General features: G+C 57.5%; 1 pseudogene; it reads left to right on the top strand.

Moving 5' to 3' along the window:
• Nucleotides 1-443: 443 nt before the first annotated feature.
• Nucleotides 444-2,219, top strand: LOC120848094 (annotated as a pseudogene).
• Nucleotides 2,220-6,754: the final 4,535 nt, after the last annotated feature.

The raw sequence follows: 6,754 nt of genomic DNA, 5'->3' as shown, positions 1-6,754 counted from the left end.
TTATGGGTAATTAATTTTGAACTGCTGGGAATCCTTAGTGTTTGACTCGTGCGCTAGGTTTGTGTACAACCTCGCGACAAGTTTTATAGCAAAGCCAAAGCTAAAGAGCAGCGATCATGGATCTAATGAGGTTACTGAGAACAGATTTACTCTGTTTATGTGAAGAATTGGGTGTGGAGGTGGAGCAAAAGATGAAGAAATCTGAGATCAGTAAAGCAATTTCAGAGAGCGCGGAAGCAGAGGATATTAAAATTGCGTGGGAATTACTTCAGAACGCTAAAAGTGAGGCTGCAGCGAAAGAGGAACGAGAACAGGAGCAGGCTGCAGCGAAAGAGGAACGAGAACGAGCGCAAGCTGCAGCGAAAGAGGAACGAGAACAGGAGCTGGCTGCAGCGAGAGAGGAACGAGCGCAGGCTGCAGCGGCAGAGGAACGAGCGCTAAAAAGGCTAGAGCTCGAAATTGAACAACAGCGATTAAACTCGCAGAACAGTAGAGTTGGGGCTCCGGTACGAGCAAGTGAGGCCGAGTCGTATCAAATGAAGAAGCTCCTGCAGCCGTTTAAAGTTGGGGAAGACGTGGGCCTATTCTTAGTTAACTTTGAGAGGACATGTGAGAAGTTGAGCTTCGCCCCAGAAACGTGGCCGCAACGGCTTTTGACTTTGTTGCCCTGTGAGGCTGCAGAGGTTGTCGCGCGCCTTAGTACTATAGACGCGGACGACTACGACAAGGTGAAGTCGAGCCTTTTGAAGCGGTATCGCCTTTCTGCCGAGGCGTTCCGTCAAAGGTTTAGAAACGCATCCAAAAAGAGCAGCGAGGGCTACTCGGAATTCGCGTACGCGCTTAAAACCAACTTGATAGAATGGTTGAAGAGCGAGGAAGTGTACGAAAGCCGCGACAAGGTAGTCGAGTGTGTGTGCCTCGAACAGTTCTTTCGTGGCATTCCGCAGTCAGTCAAGCTCTGGGTGCAGGATAGGGTGGGAGTCGACTCTGTCGAAAGGGCGGCTGAGCTAGCCGAAGAGTACGCAACGCGTAGAAAGCTGAGCGGAGAGGACAGCGAACCCGGCCGGAGCGATCAGCGCAAGCCCTTCCAACAGGGAAACGGCTCGCGAGAAAAAAGGCCCGAGAAGCCAGAAACAGGACAAAAGGTCCCAGAAAAGAGCGGAGATCCCTCGAGCGGAGATCCCTCGAACGGAAATCCCTCGAACGGAGACGAGGCACGGAAAAGCCAAAAAGGGCAGTTCGAGGCAAGGAAGCCGTTCCTGTGCTACAACTGTCAGGAGCCGGGACACACAGCGGCCAGGTGTAACAAACCGCGGGTTGTGTTCTCGTACGTGAGCGGTAGTGACGGGGACCTGGAGCTTCTTCGTCCCTATCTTCACGTGCTCCAGGTAAACGGAAAGCCGTGCAGGGTGCTTCGTGACAGTGCAGCGACGATGGACGTTGTTCATCCGTCTTATGTGACGACATCCGACTTTACTGGAAAGGTAGTTTGGATCAAGCAGCTGCTCGAGAAGCACAGTGTGTGTCTGCCTATGGCGAGAGTAAGGATAACTGGCCCGTTCGGAGAGCTAGTGACAGAGGCGGCTGTCTCGCAAACAGTCCCGTTGGAGTATCCCTATTTGTTTTCTAACCGGTCAGATTTCCTGCTGCGCGAAAGGGGTCAACAACTGGGAGAAGGACTCGTTCAGTCGTGTACGAGGTCCAAATCGCGTCAGCTCGCCCCTTTGTTAACGAGTGATCCAGAGCGAAAGACAGCTGACGGGGAGCAAGCACTCCCAGAGTTGGAGGCAGAGAAACGGGATGAGGGGGTCCGGGTTGTAGAGCAGCCCGACCTCGTAGCACTAGAAAGCGTACGCCGTCCCAACGCGCCGGCGAAAAAGGCGGAGGAAGACGGGATCATTAAAGGATCTCTCGTAGCTCCGGCGTCACGTAACTTTGGTCCTCCGTTACGAGTAGACAAAGTGTCTTTGACAGTCGAGCAGAAGAGCGACCCTAGTGTGTCAGGGTTTCGCGGTACAGCTCAGGAGATTGCCAGGACCAATGTGACGGGGCATGAAAAAGGCGGATTGTTTCATCGGCGCTATAAGGACCGCATTTTCACGTCTAGAAATCACGTGAAAATCGATCACTATGACTTCAGCGTAAGAAAGAGGAAAGGCAAATTTAACGGCAATGCCGATGGGTTGAGCAGATTTTTCTGATATCACCAAAAAGAGTAGGAATGATCTCAGAGGTTTTCGTCATCCACGGGAATGAGGATCTAAGTGGGGGCACTTCGTTAAAACCCCAAAAGGACCTCACAAATTGCGAAGAGTTTTTTGTCTTGTATTTTGTTCATAGTGACCTCGTTGGAAAAATGAGTTTTGCTTTGGCGACAGCGGGTCTCGATACCCGAAGTTGTCCTAAGGTTTTAAATTGCATTGTTTTGGCAAATTTTGGTAATCCGTAATCCAGTCTGGCGGGTCTCTGGCGGATTCCGAGCGTTTGACTGCGGTGTGGCGTGGTGTTGTGGGGGAACGTTTCCGCTGATGCCTCCGTTGTGAGAGGTTTGGGAGTTTGCTTAGTGCTTGCAGCATCTTCTCAAGGCCTACTCCAAGCCCACCTCTTCAGGCCAGCGATAGTATCACCGGCCATTCGAGGTTTCCCTGGCCCCGGAGGGGCTGTTAAGAATGGAACCTTCGGCGACCTTCTTCCGAGTTTCAACGCTGCGGAAACGAGTCAAGACGAGTCCGGGACCGTCGCCCGCTTGTCGGGGCCTGCGCGAAACGAGTCCCGACGAGTCTGGGACCGTCGCCTGCGTGACGGGGCCTGCGGCAACAAGTCTCAACGCGTCCGTGACGTTGGCGGGACGTGTGTGTGTGTGCGTGGTGGTTGGTGCGCTCGGAAAAGGGAGAGAGGCATGGCCTAACTGCGGAGAACTTTGGCTACGTCGCACTGGACGGCGGACTTTTCTGCGTCGCACTTGACGGCGGGTTCCTGCATCGCACTGGCTGCCCTGGCGGAGAGTGAGGGAGAAACGGACCCTATATAAGGCGGAGCGCGAGGCTGCTCCGTTGTTCTCTCGGATTTGACGACTGTATCGCTACCATGTAATTAAACCGTTCGTTACGTTACCAAGTCTCCCACCTCCACTGGACCCCTGGGTTCTTCACTTCGGGGAATGGACGTCGTAACGAGCCAGGAAGCTTCCGGACGTGCGGCCCAAACCCCGCCTCGAACAGAAGAGATTAGGGAAAGCCACTTGATCTATAAGTTTAGAAAATAAAAGTATTATCAACGACCTGAACCCTTTATTGCGCAAGCCAATCCTTGTGCAGACACGGGAATGGTTCCAGCAGCAGCGCGATGCCAGAAAGCGGCTGCTGGAACGAACACAGCATACCAAGACCCCTCGATCTCCACCGACCGAGCGGTCTCGGACCTGCAGCTCATGGGAAAAAGCGTTCGGTCGCGCTGGCTTCCTCAATCTCGCGGATTGAGCGTGCCTGCGTCAACGAGGGAAGACACCCGGACGTCTCAAGGTCGTTGTTGCGCTCGCGGCTAGCCGCTCATTTCGCGGTTTTTGAGGATTATCCCTACGGAAAAAGCCGACACAAAACGATCCCCTGCCGTCACGTGATTTTTGGGAGAGCATGAAAAGAGAAGGGCGCGAGGGCCATTTTCCTACCTTGCGGAAAATGGGTTCGTTGGTCGGTCTTTAAGATTGGTAATCTCGAAGTTCTTAATCGCATCGTCAGCCTTAGTGTTCAGTAGGTTCCGGGGTAGCACAACAAATCCTCCCTCCTTATCAGCCTGTAGCCAACTGAGATCGTTGTTTTGAAAATAGGTAACAAGACTTTGTAGAGAACCAACCCCAGATGCAGAAGGCCGTTTCGTAGCACATTTTAGTAGGCAGTCAACCCCCTCCGAAACACAGTGGTCCTTATCCTCAGACGCTGCCTTTTCTGACACTCGCCGTACATCAGCCAACAGTTCATGCGCCTTCATGCTAGGCTCAACGCTATACTTTGGCTCTCTTTTCAGAATTCGGGCCACATGCTCAGGAACTTGGGCGTCTCCCAAAACGACCAGTCCATTAGGTCTGTTCTCAGGCGAATGAGGCTTCTTGGGTATCCCAGTTCGAACACCAGTTGGTAGCGCCCCCTCCAGTCCACCCGTCTGCGGCCGCCAGGCTCGGCGGGCAACATTGTTCACCGCGCTAATAAACACCGTTGAGCGCACGCCGCTCCGGCCAGTCATCGTCCACCCTCACAACCAGGCTGCGTGTCGTCTCTTCTCGGCGGGCGCTTCGGCCCCCTTCGTCCACGTTCGAGAAAGATCGTGACACTGGCGACGAGGAACCGTGGCACTGGAGGCCACCAACCTGCACGGTTCGGCCCACGCCGCCGAGAGAGTCGCAACACCGCCCTCCGCTCCTGTCGCCATGCCGCTGTACGGGAGGCTCGAGCCGTTCGACGGAGATGGGTCCGCCTGGCCAGTCTACGAAGAACAAGTCCACGTGTTCTTCCGGGCGAACGACACGCCGGAGGCGAAACAACGGGACATCTTCTTGGCCAGCTGCGGGACCCGCGTCTTCAGCCTCCTTCTCGACCTCCTCAAGCCGGCCACGCCGCACGTCAAAACGCTGGGTGAGCTGCTCGCCACGCTGCGCTCGCACTTCAGCCCGGCGCCGTCCACGCTTATGGAGCGGTTCCGCTTCAACAACCGGAGCCGCCGGGACGGGGAGACCCTCGGGCAGTTGGTCGCTGCGCTACGAGGGTTAGCGAGCACCTGCGCCTTCGGCGACCAGTTGGACTCGCTACTCCGGGACCGGTTCGTCTGCGGCATCAACAACCCTGCCATGCAGACGCGATTTCTGGAGCTCCCCGACCCCTCGCTGGACGACGCGGTGAAGGCAGCGCTGGCGATGGAAGCAGCAGCGAAGGACGCCAGCGAGATAGCGCGTGCGGCCGGCTCACCGTCGACGGAAGCGGCGGTGAACAAGACGGCGGCAAGGAGCGGTGCCTGCAGCCGCTGCGGTGTTGCCCACTCCCCCTCACAGTGCCAGTTCGTCCAAGCACAGTGTTTCACGTGCGGGAGAACTGGGCACCTCGCACGTGTCTGCCGAGGGGGGAGGACGAGCGGCGGCCAGCAGCAGCAGCAGCCTGTTTCAAGCCCGGGTTCCAGCCAAGCCCGCGGCCAGGGTGGTCGTCGCAAGAGAACGCGGCGGGGACGAGCGGCACCAGGCCCGGGTCCGTCTTCAGCCAGGGTCCACGTCGTGGCCGAGGACCCGCAGATATTCGACTTGTGGCACACCAGGAGAATTTCGTCGTCTGTGCCACCTTACTTGGTGTCAGTCGAAGTCTGCGGCCACCCCATCCCCATGGAGCTGGACACAGGGGCCAGCGTGTCGGTCATGCCCGGGAAGCTATTCAAGCGGACCTTCCCCGGCGTGTCCATCGAGGCGTTTGACGTCATGCTGCGCAGCTACTCCGGGCAGCTTTCCCACGTCCATGTCGGGCCCAAGTCAGCGCTCGCCTTGGCGACAGGGAGGCAATCCTTCCCCTTTACCTAACCAAGGGGTCGTCGCCGACGCTGCTGGGCCGGAACTGGATTCACTCGCTGGGTGTTCGGCTGCCGGAGTACCAAGAAGCTGCGCTGCACGTGGTGAAGGACGTCCCGAGCCTCCTGACCGACTTCCAGTCCCTGTTCCAGCCGGGGGTGGGCACCTTCGCCGGCACGACGGTCGGCATCCACGTTCCAGAGGGAGCCCGGCCTCGGTTCTTCAAGCCGCGTCCGCTGCCGTTCGCCCTGAAGGACGGAGTCACCCAGGAGCTGCAACGGCTGCAGCGAGAGGGTATCCTGGTGCCCGTCAAGACCTCCGAGTGGGCCGCACCGATTGTGCCAGTCCTCAAGCGAGACGGCCGCGTCAGGATCTGCGGGGACTTCAAGGTCACCATCAACCCCGTCGCTACCGTCGAGAAGTACCCGCTGCCTCGGGTAGAAGATCTCTGGTCGGCTCTGTCCGGGGGACAGAAGTTCACCAAGCTCGACCTTCGAGATGCCTACCAGCAGCTGGTGTTCCAGGATGCCGCCCGGAAGTATGTCACCATTTCGACTACCATGGGACTCTTCCAGTACACGCGCCTACCGTTCGGCGTGACCTCAGCCCCAGCCATCTTTCAGAGGGAGATGGACAACCTCTTCATGGGCATGAGGCACGTGGCGGTGTACTTGGACGACATCCTGGTTACCGGAACCGACGACGGGGACCACCTGGAGAACCTGCGCAAAGTCCTGACACGACTACAGGACGCCGGTCTCAAGCTGAGGCTGGACAAGTGCGTGTTCCTGACCCCCCGCGTGGAGTACCTGGGACACATCATCTCCCAGGCTGGCCTGGCCCCGGCACCCCGCAAGATTGAGGCCGTGCTCAAGGCGCCGAAGCCCAAGAGCAAGAAGGAGCTTCAGAGCTACCTCGGCCTCATCAACTTCTACAGGAGGTTCCTGCCAAACCTGTCGACGCATCTGGAGCCGCTGCATCGCCTGCTTCGTGATGGGCAGCAGTGGGCCTGGAAAAAGGAGCAGGACTTGGCCTTCCAGCGCAGCAAGGAGCTGGTCGTTAAGGCTCCAGTGCTGGTGCACTTCGACCCGGCCAAGCCTGTAGTCCTCACTGTGGATGCGTCGCCGTACGGGGTAGGAGCCGTCCTGTCGCACCGGGGTCAGGATGGTCAGGAACGCCCTGTGGCGTTTGCTTCTCGTCGTCTCCATGCGG

The sequence above is a fragment of the Ixodes scapularis genome, unplaced genomic scaffold (assembly GCF_016920785.2).
Source record: "Ixodes scapularis isolate PalLabHiFi unplaced genomic scaffold, ASM1692078v2 PGA_scaffold2__306_contigs__length_199485367, whole genome shotgun sequence".
Classification (NCBI taxonomy): Eukaryota; Metazoa; Arthropoda; class Arachnida; order Ixodida; family Ixodidae; genus Ixodes; species Ixodes scapularis.
This window is presented reverse-complemented; position numbering and strand designations above follow the sequence as displayed.